At 37.8% G+C, this 17,383-nt stretch overlaps 1 pseudogene; it reads left to right on the forward strand.

The window, feature by feature from the left end:
- Window positions 1-14,104, forward strand: part of LOC127186900 (guanine nucleotide-binding protein G(i) subunit alpha-1-like) — a 196,287-nt pseudogene extending 182,183 nt beyond the window's left edge.
- Window positions 14,105-17,383: the final 3,279 nt, after the last annotated feature.

Genomic DNA, 17,383 nt, shown 5'->3' on the forward strand with positions numbered 1-17,383 from the left:
CTTGTCATACAGGTCTTTCATTTGCTTTGTTGAAGTTACACCAAGTTATTTTATATTATTTGTGACTATTATGAAGGGTGTTGGTTCCCTAATTTAATTCTCAATCCATTTATCATTTGTATAAAGGAGGGCTACTGATTTTTTTAGTTACTTTTGTATCCAGCCACTGTGCTGAGGTGTTTATTAGTTGTAGGAGTTATATGGTAGAATTTTTGGGGTCATTTATGTACACTATCATATCATCTACAAATATGATGCTCTGACTTCTTCCTTTCCAGACTGTATCCCCTTGATCTCATTTAGTTGTCTTATTGCTCTAGCTCAGACTTCCAATGCTATATTGAAGAGATACAGAGAGTGAGCAGACTTGTCCCTGATTTCAATGGAATTGCTTTAAGTTTCTCTCCATTTAATTTGATGTTGGCTACAGGCTTTCTATATATTGCCTTTATTGTGTTTAGGTATGTGTCTTTTATCCCTGGTTCTCTCCAAGACAAACATGAAGAGGGTGTTGAATTTTGTCAACATCTACTTAGATGTTCATGTGGGATTTTTTTCTTTCAGTTTGCTTATTTGGATTACATTGATGGACTTTAATATGTCGAACCACTTCTGCATCCCTGGAATGAAATGTATTTGATTGTTGTGGATGATGGGTTTTTTTTTATGTGTTTTGGGATTCTGTTTGAGAGTATTGAATATTTTTAGTGAATGTTCATAAGGGAGATTGATCTGGGATTCTCTTTCTCTGTTGAGTCTTTTTGTGGTTTACATATCAGGGTGACTGTGGCCTCATAGAATGAATGATTTTGACACTGTTTCTTATGTTTCTATTTTATGGAATAGTTTAAGAAATATTGGTATTAGCTCTTGTTTGAAAGTCTGGTAAAATTCTGTGCCCTAATCTTTTTTTTCATTGGGAGAATTTTAATGATTTTTTTGTACTTGTTTAGAGGTTATAAGACTATTTAATTAGCTTACCTGATATTGATTTAACTTTGGTAAATGGTATCTATCTAGAAATTCCCCCATTTTGTTTACATTTTCCAATTTTATAGAGTACAAGTTTTTGAAAAAAAAAAAAGACTTAATGATTCTTTAGATTTCTTCAATGTCTGTTGTTCTGTCCCCCTTTCCATTTCTGATTTTATTGATTTGAATACTCTCCCTCTGCCTTTTAGTTAGTTTGGCTAAGGGTTTGTCTTTCATGTTGATTTTCTCATAGAACCAGCTCTTGGTTTCATTGATTCTTTGTATTGTTTTCTTTGTTGTTAACTTATTCATTTTAGTCCTGAGTTTGATTGTTTCCTGCCTCCTACTCCTCTTGAGTGTATTTGCTTCATTTTTCTAGAGCTTTCAAGTGTGCTTTTAAATTGCTAGGATGAGATCTCTACAATTTCTTTATGAAGGCACTTAGTGCTATGAACTTTCCTTTTAGCACTGCTTTCACTGTGCCCCATAAGTGTGGGTATGTTGTGTCTTCATTTTCATTGAGTTCTAGAAAGTCTTTAACGTCTTTCTTTAATTCTTCCCTGGCCTGGTCATTGAGTAGAGAGTTGTTCAGTTTCCATAAGTGTGTAGGCTTTCGGTTGTTTCTGTTGTTGTTAAGTCCAGGTTTAATGCATAGTGATCTGATAAAATTCACGGCATTATTTTCAATTTTCTTGTATTGGTTGAGGCTTTCTTTATGATCAAGTATATGGTCAACTTTGGAGAAGGCTCTGTGAGGTGCTGAGAAGAAGGTATATTCTTTTGTGTTTGGGTGAAAAGTTCTATAGATATCTGTTAGGTCTATTTGATTCATAATATCAGTTAGTTTCACTATTTCTCTGTTTAGTTGCTACCTCAAAAAAACTGTCCATTGGTGAGAGTGGGGTGTTGAAGTCTCCCACTGTTAATGTGGGTTTCGATGTATGATTTAAGTTCTAGTAATATTTCTTTTACAAATGTGGGATATAGATGTTCAGAACTGAGATGTCCTTTTGGTAGATTTTCCTTTGATGAGTATAAAGTGCCCTTCCCCATCTCTTTTGATTAATTTTGGTCAAAAGTCTATTAGATATTAGAATGACCACACCGGGCTGCTTCTTAGGTTCACTTACTTGGAAAAACTTTTTTTTTTTTTTGAGTCCTTTACTATCAGGGAATATCCATCTTTGTTGTTAAGGTATGTTTCTTGTATGCAGCAAATGATGGATCCTGCTTAGATTGATTTTTAAAAGAGGGGAGGAGGGAAGCATTTGGTATATATCTCTCTTTAGCATAGTTATTTGTGAGATTTCACAAAACGTTGTTCTTTTACCCTCTGCACATTTTTTCTTAAAAGGATAAACACCTTTATTTTTCTACTCTTGATATGTCCACACCAAAACTGGCAGTCTTAGTAGATGTGCTTTAAATGAAAAGGGTAAAGAGGAAGATATGTATATAAATACCAGCCATGAAGACTGGCATGGGTTATCTGAATATTATTGAATACTGAATTTTAAAACATTGAATTTTAAAGTAAAAGAATGACTAGAAAATTATTTGAGTGGATGGTCAATTTGAGATAAAGTTATTTCTATCTTAAATTTGTGTGTCTATAGTGACACAGAGTTGTCAAAAGATACGATTGCAATAACTTAATGTTCTTGGCTGGCTCTGTTTGCCATTCTAGAATTACTCATGCTTCATTCCATAAAACAGACTGAGTGTTCTGATGAGCAGATACTGGTCCTGAGTGAAGGGCTATGTGAAACAGAAGAAATTTGTGAAAAGTACATCAGTCATTTCAAAGATACCTTCAGTGTAAGGCAGGGACAGAGAAACAAGACAGGAGAAAAGTAACATTGGTTGACATTGACTACTGTGGTGGGTTTTTTTAAATATAGAAATATCAGTTAGAATAGAATTTCATTATCATCCCTCCTGAAAGTGACCTGCTTGGGAAACACAGCTGTTCCTTCTCTCCTGACTTCTTGGAAGGAATGCTTACATTAATCTATCCAGTTTAGGTTGGGAACTTTGAAGTTGAGCATGAGTGACTCCCTTACTACTTTGTCTTTTTGGGACCTGGTTCAGGAGTTTAATCTGACTATGGCCACTTGTAATTTTTATTTGACTCATTCAAAAATATATGAAGCAAAATTTCAGGAGAATAAGAGTAAAAATAGGCAAGTCCATAATATAGATGGAGAGTTTTGCATAACTCAATCTTTTAAAATTTAAGAAAAATGTCAATAAAGATAAAGAAATTTTAAACAGCCCAAGTAGTGGGCTTTATATGAATACAACATTCCACCTAAGACCTTCACAATACATATTCTTTTAACATATATATGAGATTTTGATATATAACTCTTGTCTAGGCAAACTGCAAATGAGTGACAATTTGTAATGACAGCCCTGGAAAGCAAATACAAAAATATCTAAAGCAGTTAGGCCATAGACCAAACATTCTGGAAAAAGAGTGGAAGTGTCTGGGGATACCCGCAGCCTCTATCTTATTACATTTTCAGTTGCAGTGACAGATTACAAGAAAATGGGTAATTTAAGAGGAAAGGAGGCTGAGTGAGGCTCATCCTTCTCAAGGCTGGGATGACCACAAGCATGGCACCTGCCTCTCGCCAGCATCCAGAGAGCACTCTTGTTGCTTCCACTTGAGGTGGAAAAGAGAATGACAGAGGCAAAGCACAAGAGACGGAGTCATTTTGTAAATGATCTCTAGTAATTCTTCCAGTCTCCTGAGAATAAGAACTCACCCAGTTCCTCAGGAGTTAACCCAGCCACTTGAGTAGTCCAAAATCCATGTTAGCAGTCTAAGCACACCTTAGCACCTGCACCACTGTTGCTCAGCATACTCAGGCATCTTACAGCCACACCGGAAATGCCAAGTAAGTGTGAGGTTAGAGGGGGAAACTGCTGAAACTATTGCAGCATCTCAGAATCTTTTAATATCTACTACCTCCAAACTAACCTGGAAATGTGATGGAAGAATTTTGCTCTGCATATTAAATCAATAAGGGGTTGTAAATCTATGTTACAATGTAAGTATTTAAAATAATAATAATAAATGCAGTCCCGAAGGACAAAACTAGATCAGTAACATTAGCAGACAGTGAGATTGTACATAAAGCTAGGTGGTTAGTGACTAAAATAAAAAAATTTAAAGATACATTCTTAAAAAACATGTATAGTGTCTAATTAATAGCACATATAAGGCACACTTTGTCCAAAAAATAGTACTAAATTCATTGAATATCTGTAAGGATACCTCAGCCTACAAGGTACATAACTAACAAAATCTGATTCCAGATATATTACTGACTGAACTGTAAAAGTTGAGTAATGTAAATTCCACAAGGAACTATTCAGAGGGGATGGAGGGATGGCTCAGTGATTAAGAGCAATGCCTTCTGTTTCAGAGATTATGAATTCAATTCTCAGCAACCACATGGTGGCTCATAACCATCTATAATGAGATCTAGTGCCCCTTTCTGGCCTATAGGCATACATGTAGGCAGAATACAGTACATCTAATAAATAATGCTTAAAAACATTTAATTTGTAGGCAAATGGATGGAACTAGAAAAAAAAATCATCCTGAGTGAAGTAACCCAGACTCAGAAAGACATGCATGGTATATACTGACTTATAAGTGGATATTAACCCAACATAGATGTCTTCTAAGACACTCCACCCAGCAGGGGATCAGAACAGATGCTGGGACTCCCAACTGTACTCTGGGTAGAGTGCTGAGAGTTGTATGGAAGAGTGAGAAGGACAGGAGAACACAGAGGGGTCAGGAGACCACAAGGAGACCACCAAAGCCAGCGGAAGTGGACCTCGGGGGTCCCTGCACAAACTGATACACCAACCAAGGATAATGCATGCAGAGAATCTAGACCCCCTGTTCAGATACAGTTAATTGGCATCTCATTCTCCAAGGTTGCAGGAGTGGGATGGGAAGTGGGGACTGCCTCTGACATGCATTATGTTGCCCTTGATCTCCTCTTGGCAAGGAGGCCCTACAGGATGCAGACTATCCTAATGAGACCTGATAGGTTGTGGTCAGATGGTCAAGGAGGAGACACGCCCAGTCAGAGGTCTAGAGGAGGGAAATAAAGAGGAAGAGGGAGGGAGGGTGGGAATGGGAAGATATGAATGATAGGATAACAATCATGATGTAATCTGAAAAAGATATAATAAATAAAAAATGAAAATAATAGAAATATGTTACATTGTCAGTGTTTAAAAAGTATTTCAGAATATGTTAACAATAGCATGTGGAAATATTTTGAGCAAAATAGAAAACATTCATTATAAAGAAAATTATTGATAAATTTGACTTTGCTAAAATTGAGAGTTCTACTCATCAGAAGGCATTATTAAGACTAAAAAAATGTAATTCCAGGTTGCCCAGTGTGTTTGAAATGCCTACTTTGATAAAGAACATTGCTGAGGAAGAGGAACTTCTACCAATCAGCGTGTGAAAATGATTTGGTTTTATAAAAGAAATAGCAAAATGGCATATTAAGGAAACAAATTTCAAAGAAAAATACTCAAGCTGCTAAATACAAAATATACTAGATTTCACTTGACATTAGAAGACAAATAAGGCCACAATGAAAGCTAATAAAATTTAGCTATCTCAACATTTGACTATAAAAATATTAGTAAGAACATGGGCAATAAATATGTAGACACAATTAATGGTGGTGTGATTTGGTGCAATTGCTCTAGAAAACTTAATGAACAAACAAATAGCAAATAATGCAGATAACAGATGCCCACAAATAGAAACATACCCCCAAATGTGACAATGCATCAAAAGACATAAACAAGAATATGAGGAATAACATTCACACATTTTTGTCTTCCTTTTATTATTTGAGGATTTCACAAATGCATGTTTCAAATGCATACACCCACTTCTCTCATTAAAATTTTTCTAGCTCCCCAACTTTTTTCCTCTCAATTCTATGTTCTCTATTTTACAAAACTTACTTGGTCTACTTAGTACTGTCTATATAAGCCTGAGTTAGAAGTGAGGCATGAGTAACCTCTCATGTCTTGCATCCCCTATGAAAACTGACTTGCCTTTCCCTACCAGTTATACACTGAAAATAACTTAGAGGGGTTCTATGCTTACTACTTGTATTGTCCTTGGTTAATGCAATAGTTTGGGCAGACAACCCTGGTTCATGATCCACCCATTACAATATTCTTCTTGTAGGTTTCTAAGATCCTGTGGATCTGTCTATTTCCCCATCTCCTACATTTCCCTTACCTAGAATCCCAGTAGGATGTCCTCACATCTCTCTCAATCTCCTGGAAAGTGAAGAATTTCATGGGACATGCCTCTTGGGCTAGTGCCCAGTTATATGTGAGTATATACCATGTGAGTCTTTGTTCTTCTGGGTTAACTCATTCGGTATGATCATTTCTAGTTCTATCCATTTGTCCACAAATTTCTGGATTTCCTGGTTTTTTTCTTGTTATAGCTGAATAGTATTCCATAGTGTAAATGTACCACAGTTTCTTTATCCATTCTTCTACTGAGGGCCGTTTAGGCTGTTTCCATGTTCTGGCTATTATGAATAAGGCTGCTATGAACATGGTTGAGCATATGTCCTTGTTGTGTGGTGGAGCATTTTCTGGGTATATTCCAAGGAGTGGAATAGCTGGGTCTTGAGGAAGCCCTATTCTCAGTTTTCTGAGATAGCTCCAGATGGATTTCCAAAGTGGCTGTACTAGTTTGCATTCCCACCAGCAATGCAGGAGTGTTCCTCTATCTCCACATCCTCTCCAGCATGTGGTGTCACTTGAATTTTTGATCTTAGCCACTCTGATGGGTATAAGATGGAATCTCAGAGTCCTTTTGATTTGCATTTCTCTGATGACTAAAGACATTGAGCATTTCTTTAAGTGTTTCTCAGCCATTCAATATTTCTCTGTTGAGAATTCTCTGTTTAGTTCTGAGCCCCATTTCTTAATTGAGTTATTTGGTTTGGAGGTGTTCAATTTCTTGAGTTCCTTATATATTTTGGATATTAGACCTTTGATAGATGTAGGGTTGGTGAAGATCCTTTCCCAGTCTGTGGGCTGTCACTTTGCTCTGTTAACAGTTTCTCCTGCCTTACAGAAGCCTCTCAGCCTGATGAGGTCCCATTTGTTAAATTTGACCTTAAGGCCTGGGCTGTTGGAGTTCTGTTCAATAGGTTGTCTCCTGTGCCAATGTATTCCAGGCTCTTCCCCACTTTTCTTCTTACTGATTTAGTGTCTCTGGTTTTATGTTGAAGTCTTTGATCCACTTGGACTTGAGTTTTGTGCATAGCGACAAATATGGGTCTATTTGCATTTTTCTACATGTAGACATCCAGTTAGACCAGCACCATTTGTTGAAGATGCTTTCCTCTTTCCATTGAATAGATTTGGCTTCTTTGTCAAAAATCAAGTGACCATATGTGTGTGGATTCATTTCTGGGGCTTTGATTTGATTCCATTGATCAGCCAGCCTATTGCTGGGCCAGTATCATGCTGTTTTAATTACTGTTGCTCTATAGTACAGCTTGATATCAGGAATGGAGATTCCTCTGGAGGATCTTTTATTGTATAGGATTGTTTTATCTATTCTTGGTTTTTTGTTTTTCCATATGAAGTTGAGAATTGACCTTCCAATGTCTTTAAAAATATTGTGTAAGTATTTTGATAGGGATTGCACTGAATCTGTAAATTGCTTTTGGTAAGATGGCCATTTTTACTGTTAATTCTCCCGATCCATGAACAAGGGAGGTCATTCCATCTTCTCATGGCATCTTCAGTCTCTTTATTCAAAGATTTAAAGTTTTGTTCAAACAAGTCCTTTACTTGCTTAGTTAGAGTTACTCCTAGATATTTTATATTGCTTGTGGCTATCTTGAAAGGTGTAGTTTTCCTAATTTCTTCCTCTGTATGATTGTCATTTGTATATAGGAAGGCTACTGACATTTGGAATTAATTTTGTATCCAGCCAATTTGCTGAAGGTATTTATCAACTATAGGAGTTCTCTGGTGGATTTTTTGAGGTCACTTATGTACATTATCATATCATCTACAAATAGGTATAATTTGACTTCCTCCTTTCCCATTGGTATCTCCTTGATCTCCTTTTGTTGTCTTATTCCTCTGGCTAGAATTTCAAGTACTATATTGAAGAGATATGGAGAAAGTGGGCAGCCTTGTCTGGTCCCCAATTTAAGAGGAATTTCCTTGAGTATCTTTCCATTTAATTTGATGTTGGCTATTGGCTTGCTGTATATATCCTTTATTATGTTTAGATATGTGACTTGTATTCCTGATCTCTCCAAAACTTTAAACATGAATAGGTATTGAATTTTATCCAGTGCCTTTTCTGCATCTAAGGAAATAATCATGTGGATTTTCTCTTTCAGTTTTTTTATATAGTGGATTAGATTGATGGAATTCCATATACTAAACCATCCCTGCATGCATGGAATGAAGTCTACCTGGTAATGGTGAATAATATCTTTGATATGTTCTTGTATTCATTTTGCGAGTATTTTATTGAGTATTTTTGCGTTGATGTTCATAAGAGAAATTGGTCTGAAATTCTCCTTTTTTGTTGGGCCTTTGTGAGATTTACATATCAAAGTGACTGTGGCCACATAGAAATAATTTGGTAATGTTCCATCCATTTCTATCTTTTGGAGTAGCTTGAAGAGTATCAGTATTAGCTCTTACTTGAAGGTCTGGTAGAATACTGCACTGAAACCATCTGGCTCTGGGCTCTTTTTGGTTGGGAGACTATCAATGACTGCTTCTATTTCTATTGGAGAAATAGGACTATTTAATTTGTTTATCTAATCTTGATTCAATTTTGGCAAGTAGATCAAGAAAATTGTCTATATCCCTTAGATTCTCAAATTTTGTGGCATATATGCTTTTAAAGTAGGATCTTATGGTTCTTTGTATTTCTTCAGTGTCTGTTGTTATGTCTCCCTTTTCATTTCTCATTTTCTTGATTTGGTTAGTATCTCTCTATCTTTTAGTTAGTTTGGCTAATGGTTTGTCTTTCTTGTTGATTTTCTCAAAGAACAAGTTGCTAGTTTTGTTGATTCTTTGAATTGTTCTCTTTGTTTCTAATTTGTTGATTTTAGTTCTGAGATTGATTATTTCCCAACAGCTACTCTTCTTGAGTGTTTCTGCTTCTTTTTTCTAGGGCTTATGTGAGGCTTAAGTTGCTTATGTGATATGTTTCCAATTCCTTTTTAAAGGCACATAGTGCTATGAATTTTCCTCAGCACTGCTTTCACTGTGTCCCTCAAAGTTGGGTATGTTGTTCCTTCATTTTCATTGAACTTCAGGAAGTCCTTTATTTCTTTCTCTATTTCTTCCCTGGCACAGGTGTCATTAAGTAGAGACTTGTTTAGTTTCCATGTGTGTGTAGGCTTTTTGTTATTTCTGTTGTTTAAATCCAACCTTAGACCACAGTGATCTGATAGGATACATGGTAATATTTCAATCCTCTTGTATCTGTGGAGGCTTGCTTTGAGACCTACTGTGCGATCAGTTTTGGAGAAGGTCTCATGGGGTGCTGAGAAGAAGGTATAATCTTTTGTGTTTGGGTGAAAAGTTCTGTAGATATCTGTTAGATCCATTTGATTCATGGTGTTGGTTAATCATGTTATTTCTCAGCTTAATTTCTATTTCAATGACCTATCCTTCAGTGACAGTGGGATGTTGAAGTCTCCCACTATTAATGTGTGGGAATCAATATGTGGTTTAAGCTTTGTTAATAGTTCTTTTATAAATGTGGGTGCCCTTGTATTTGGAGCACAGATGTTCAGAATTGTGACGTCATCTTGGTTGATTTTACCTTTGATGAGTATGAAGTATCCTACCCCATCCCTTTTGATTAATTTTGGTTGAAAAATCTATTTTATTAGATAGTAGAATGGCTACACCAGCTTACTTCTTGTAAACATTTGCTTAGAATATTGTTTTCCAGCCTTTTACCCTGAGGTAATGTCTGTCCTTGTGGATGAGATGTGTTTCTTGAATGCAGAAGAATGTTGGGTCTTGTTTATGCATCCATTCAGTTAGTCTGTGTCTTTTTATTGAAGAATTGAGACCATTGATGTTGAGACATATTAATTACAAGTGACTGTTAAGTCTCTTCATGTTTTTATGTTTGTTACAGTCGACAGTTTGTGTGGTTGTGTTTTGGTAATGGTGTAGTTATCTACTTCCTGTGTAGCTTTTGTTGTAACTTGTCCCTTTGTGGTGGAGTTTTCCTTCTAGTAACTTCTGTAAAACTGGATTTGTAGATAGATACTGTTTGAATTGGTTTCTTTCACAGAATATTTTCTTTTCTCCATCAATGGTTATTGATAGTTTCACTGGGTATAGTAGTCTGGCCTGGCATCTGTGAACTCTTAGGATTTGCAGGACCTCTGTCCAGGCCCTTCTGGCTTTCACGGTTTCTGCTGAGAAGTTGGGTGTAATTCTGATAGGTTTGCCATCATATGTTACTCTGCCTTTTTTTCTTGTAGTTTTTAATATTTTTTCTTTGTTCTGTATATTTTGTGTTTTTATTATTATGTGTCAGGAATATTTTCTTTTCTGGTATATTCTATTTGGTGTTCTGTAGGCCTCTTGTATGTTTATATCCATCTCCTTTCTCAGAGTGGGGAAATTTTCTTCTATGATTTAGTTGAAGATATTTTCTAGGCTGTGGAAATGGGCATCTTCTCTTTCCTCTATGCCTATTATTCTCTGGTTTTGCATTTTCATGGTGTCCTTGATTTCTTGGATGTTCTGTGTCATGAACTTTTCAGATTTAACACTTTATTTGATGGTTTTTTCCAGTTCTACGGTTGTATCTTCAAGTCCTGAGATTCGTTCCTTGATTTCTTGGACTCTGTTAGAGAAAGCCACCTCTGTGTTGCTTACTTTCTTCTCTAGGGCCTTTCTATCATGTTTTCTTCTGTGTGTTCCTTCATCACAGATTGCATTTTCATTTTTAGATCTTTAAGTGAAGCAGGTGGCACTCTCCTGCTGGGGAAGTTGCTCCAAGCTGCCTGCGTTTCCCACGGCCCTGTAGTTAAGACTCTGCCTGCCTCAGACCCACTGAACTGTGGCCGCCTTTTAGACCAGAGTATAGACACCTCAGGGATGTCCAGACTCTCCTGAGAGTGTGGGAGATCTGCCGAGGCTGTGGAAACTGATCCAGCTGGGGTCTATCTGCTGGAGTCTGGAGGCTTGGTATGCTGCAGCCCACAGATGGAGACTGTTTCAGACAATGGGCACTGCGCACTCTGGCTGGGCAAGTTGCTTCAAGCCGCCTGCATTTCTCGTGGCTCTGTATTCAAGACCCTGCCTGAGTCAGACCCACTGAGCTGTGGCTGCCTTTTAGACCAGAGTATAAACATCTCAGGAGGGTCCAACCTCTCTTGAGAGCATGGAAGATCCTGCTGGGGCTTTGGGAACTGTCCAAGCTGGGTTCTAACTGCCCAGGTCTGGCTGTGTTCAGCTCCAATTTGGCCCCGTTCTGGCCTAGGACTGCATGAGCTCTAGCTGGGCTAGGTGGACCCAGTTTCTAAGCAGACCCAGGGTCCTCTGAAAATTGGTGTGGGGTGGATGGAGGGGTCTAAGGGTAGATTCACCCATTTCCCTGAGACTTCCTCAGGCCAGGGGCTCCAGTGTACCACTGTCCCACACACTGAGTTTGGGCTTTATAGACAGGCTGCAGCCCACAGGTGGATTCCATTCGAGCATCTGGAGAGTGAGTTCAGGACCCCTGTGGTCTGTTGCTTGACCTGAGACCAGGCCCACCAGTGGTCTGCGCTATGGGTGACCCAACTCACCTAGAGTTCTATAGATCTAGCAGTCTGTGGCTCCATTCAGGTCCCTGGTCTCCGTGCAGTAGATCAGATACAGTGTGTGATAGGCACCATCATCTTGGAACTCCCCCTGATTCCTGAACCTTTAGAAGAAGGATGCAGTATAAATCTCCCAGGTAGGGCTGGTTACTCTGTAGTCATATTAACCAACTGTGGGTCTCTGTGTTAATTACCCATTCACAGCAAATAGAAGCTTCTCTGATTAGGGGTGAAAGTTAAACCAATCGATTGATATAACTATACATTACTAGGAGTTATTTTAATACTTTTACCATTTACATAGTAATAGTAGTGGGTTCTTCCGTAGGGCCTTGTCCTGTATATCTCTAAGTTCTTGGTCCTGTTAACAGTGACAAGGGAGGGTTCCATCTCATGAAATGAGCCTGAAATCCAATTTAGAAAGAGCTTGGTTGCTCCCATAGCATTCATGTCATTATTGCACCAGTGGATATGTCTTGTTGGGTCAGTCATATAGATCATAGAATTCACAGCAGGGTGAGACTGGTGATCACTCTTCTCCTCTAGCAGTATCTATAGCATCTTCCACCACATTGAAAGCTGGGCAGTAAGAATGAAGCCTCCAGGTCACTACCAGCTGGTATGGGAAATGTGAGGCAGTGTGGGGAAAGGGAACTAAAACTCAAGACCTTTTTAAAATCATATGGGATCCTGTTACTTGTAGACAGCTCATAAAAATACATATTTTGATATGAAAATAAAATTGCTTACCCTCTGTTATTATAGGTTATCAAATTAAAAGTCCATGTCATATAATGGGTTAGCTTTTTTGGATTTCATGTTTAGTAGTGCCCACAGACCTCCAAGCATTATGGACTACTAGCATTGATTTTGATTAATCTCCAGAACTTTTCTCTGAAGACACCACAAACTTGAGTCATAAAGGATGAAGTAATTCTTCTTCCTTCCTTCCTTCCTTTCTTCCTTCCTTCCTTCCTTTCCTTTTATTTTTTGTTTTATTTTGTTCTAGATGGAGTTTCTCTGGGTAGCCTTGGCTGTCTCAGATTCACTTTGTAGACCAGGATGGCCTCAAACTCACAGAGATCCACCTGCTTGCTGAGTGCTGGAATTAGACAATCATTATTTCTAATAATCAAAAACTGAGAAATACATATAGATCTATAGAAATGAATAAATGTATTATGCTGTATCCACATAAAAGAATAGCATTAATAAACAGGAGTAAATGAACCATTATGACATACTCATGCACAAATGAAGAGTAATAAACTTATCCATCAAACATAATGTTAAATGATGTGACATGCTACTTTTAAAAGTTCAACAATAAGCAAAGTTAACCACACACACACACACACACACAATATATATATATATATAAAATCAGTACTGGGAAAACCCTCACAGTATTGTCTGATACTATGAACATAATAAACACAATTACGTGTCTATGACAATTCTGTGACAAATGTATAACCTAAATATAATTGTAAAGAAATGAGAAATAAACCAATTTTGAAGTGTAGCCTACAGAGATCAAGAAACTGCTTCATTTTAAAGAAACTAAAGAGACAAAAAACTTAATGCAAAGGTTTGATGCAATTTGTTGATGGAGTTATGTAAAAGTAGAAATAAGTAGGAAGACACACAGTAACAATTTGATATAAATATGAAGCATAAAATTACAATAAGTGGTGTTTACATGTCAGTGGTAACCAGCTGCTGTTTCATTGGATGTCATTGCCACCAGACAGAAGGGAATCCATGCCTGGTACTGGACAGCTAGCCAGCTAGCCAGGGCTAGTGAGGCTATACATCTTAGAAATCTACTCAGCGCCACTTTGACAGACCAGGGTAATTTCTTAACTACATTCTAAATCTTACTGTTATCTCCACAGATAAGTGTGGCTACCATCCCTCATCAAAGAAACCTCACTCTAAAACTAATAGAGACCACTGAAGAAAAACACAACAGGACAAAATGCAGGGGAGCCCAGCGTCAACAGATAGATCTGCACATCATAACTCATGTATCTATGGCTCGGGGAATATGGCTGAAGATGGGGAGGAAAGATTGTAAAATCCCCTTCCGCTATGAAGCCTTATTATCGTCTCTACTAGTCTCGCAGATTTTTGTCCTTATGTGCTTTAGAAAACATGGACATGAATATGAGGCAATAACTCAGGTCTCAACATTGTGCACTATATTCCAACTTACATGTGTTATCAGGACTATGTAACATTGCCAACTTTCATAAAAGGGTAGCTGACAAGTGTTGGGCAGCAGTCATAATTGCGGGGTGGTATAATTGGTCAATAGGGTGAGAATAGCTGTTTTCAGCCCTAAATGGACACTCTGTATTAACAACACCCCCCAAAGGTTCAGGGAACATTAAAAAGAGGGAAAGAAAAGAACGTAAAAGGGTAGGTATGAGGAGTATAAGGATACATACTGTAAAATTCTAGACACGGTGTTGCTGTTATCCTCAGAACAGTTGTGACTGTGTGTCGAAGACCCATGAAGGCTCACTCAGCACTCTGGAATGGATAGGGGTAGGTGATCATGTGGCCCCTCCCATAGCTTTATAACCTTTAGCAATTGATGGGTGCTGTGAGCTAGTGAATTTTTTTTTTTTTTCTGTGAGATGTGGCCACTAGTAGGTCAACTGTGGTCTGATTGCCCTACACACATGCAGACAGTACTAACTGGACTCAGCGGATTATATTTTTTCAAGAAAATACGTCATGAAGATAGGCAGGGGATATATTGAGGTGCTCTAAGGTAAGTGAGGAGGAGTTGAAGTATCGTATAAATGTATGAAACTGACAAATAATAAAAGTAGTCTAAAAACTGACCTTTCTGTTGCTAAAGTTTGTGAGCTATTGGATAGTACTATAGCCCAGAAAGATGGCTCTCATTGATAAAACGGGAGATAATTAGAATATGAGGTGGAGTCCTGTTCTAGTGAAAAGTGTGTACAAAGATCTAAGAGGTCCTCACCTTTATAATTCACTTTAAAGTAGTTTGGATTTTTTTAAAAGCCTGGGATCACTGGAGTACAGTTGCACACAATGATTCACTTGGTTTTTGAAAAGGAATCTGACAGCTGTTCATTTAGACTGAGAGAGCAATAAAAATTGTTGAATTTTTTTTCACATGAAAATCGTTTGTTTCCACCAACCACCTCAATTAAGATATTACTGTATTTTTTTTTCTTTTTCTTTAATTTATTTATTTAATCATTTTACAGCCTGGTCACAGACTCCTTACTTCTCCCCTGCCAGTCCCACCCTCACATCCCCCTCCCCCGACACCCCTTCACATTAATGTATTTCTTTTTTATTTTATTTTATTATTTTTTTTTTAGCTCAGAACTGGAAAATATTTATTTAAAATTAACTGAGACAACAGCTCATACTTTACAGTTATTAGTTATAAAGATGGCACGTATAGAAATAACTGGATAATACCTCATAGATTTATTACATTAGTTTTCATATGCTACATTTTTTTTAGTGTGGGGGTATTTTTAAGATAAGAGATGTAGACATTTATTCTTTTTTTTTTTTTTGTGATCCACTAAAGATGTTTATTTTTATATTATACATGCAAACACAGAATTACTTACAGAGATATAAAAATAACCACTAAAATCTGAACCCCAAAGGCATAAGATAATAACATACCTTATACATATTTTATATTATTTGAAATTCTTACAAGAATCATTTATTCGGTTTTTTTCTTTTTTTTTTATTAATTTATTCTTGTTACATCTCAATATTTATCCCATCCCTTGTATCCTCCCATTCCTCCCCCCCCCATTTCCCATTATTCCCCTCCCCTATGACTGTTCCTGAAGGGGATCATCTCCCCCTATATATTCTCATAGGGTATCAAGTCTCTTCTTGGCTACCTGCTGTCCTTCCTCTGAGTGCCACCAGGTCTCCCCCTCCAGGGGACATGGTCAAATGTGAGGCACCATAGTACGTGCGAAAGTCATATCCCACTCTCCACTCAACTGTGGAGAATATTCTGATCATTGGCTAGATCTGGGTAGGGGTTTAAAGTTTACTGCCTGTATTGTCCTTGGCTGGTGCCTTAGTTTGAGCTGGACCCCTGGGCCCAAATCTGCCTATCATATTGTTCTACTTGTAGATTTCTAGGACCCTCTGTATCCTTTTATTTTGCTATTCTCCCATGCTTCTCTCATTTAGAGTCCCAATAGGATGCCTTCCCCTCTGTCCCAGTTTCCTGGTAAGTGAAGGCTTTCATGGGACATGCCCCTTGGGCTAGTATGCAGATATAAGTGAGTATATACCATTTGAGTCTTTCTGCTTCTGGGTTAACTCACTCATTATGATCATTTCTAGCTCAATCCATTTATCCACAAATTTCGGGAATTCCTTGTTTTTAATAGCTGAGTAGTATTCCATAGTGTATATGTACCACAGTTTCTTTATCCACTCTTCTACTGAGGGACAATTAGGCTGTTTCCATGTTCTGGCTATTATGAATAAGGCTGCTATGAACATGGTTGAGCAAATTTTCTTGTTGTGTGCTGGAGCATCTTCTGGGTATATTCCAAGGAGTGGAATAGCTGGGTCTTGAGGAAGCCCTATTCCCAGTTTTCTGAGATAGCACCAGATAGATTTCCAAAGTGGCTGTACTAGTTTGCATTCCCACCAGCAATGAAGGAGTGTTCCTCTCTCCCCACATCCTCGCCAGCATGTGGTGTCGCTTGAGTTTTTGATCTTAGCCATTCTGATGGGTGTAAGATGGAATCTCAGAGTTGTTTGATTTGCATTTCCCTGATGACTAAGGAGGTTGAGCATTTCTTTAAGTGTTTCTCAGCCATTTGATACTCCTCTGTTGAGAATTCTCTGTTTAGTTCCAAGCCCCATTTCTCAATTGGGTTATTCTGTTTGGTGGTGTTTAATTTCTTGAGTTCTTTATATATTTTGGATATTAGACCTTTGTCAGATGTAAGGTTGGTGAAGATTTTTTCCCAGTCTGTAGGCTGTTGCTTTGTTCTCTTGACAGTGTCTCCTGCCTTACAGAAGCTTCTCAGCCTCATGAGGTCCCATTTATTAATGGTTGACATTAAGGCCTGGGCCGTTGGTGTTCTGTTCAGGAAGTTGTCTCCTGTGCCAATATGTTCCAGGCTCTTTCCCACTTTTTCCTCTAAGTGGCTTAGTGTCTCTGGTTTTATGTTGAGGTCTTTAATCCACTTGGATTTGAGTTTTGTGCAAGGTGACAAATATGGGTCCAGTTTCATTTTTTTACACATAGACCTCCAGTTAGACCAGCACCATTTGTTGAAGATGCTATCCTTTTTCCATTGAATGGATTTGGCTTCTTTGTCAAAAATCAAGTGACCATATGTGTGTGGATTCATATCTGGGTCTTCGATTCGATTCCACTGATCAACCAGCCTGTTGCTGTGCCAGTACCATGCTGTTTTAATTACTATTGCTTTATAGTACAGTTTGAGATCAGGTATGGAGATTCCTCCGGA

This window comes from Acomys russatus, chromosome 3 (genome assembly GCF_903995435.1).
Source record: "Acomys russatus chromosome 3, mAcoRus1.1, whole genome shotgun sequence".
Classification (NCBI taxonomy): Eukaryota; Metazoa; Chordata; class Mammalia; order Rodentia; family Muridae; genus Acomys; species Acomys russatus.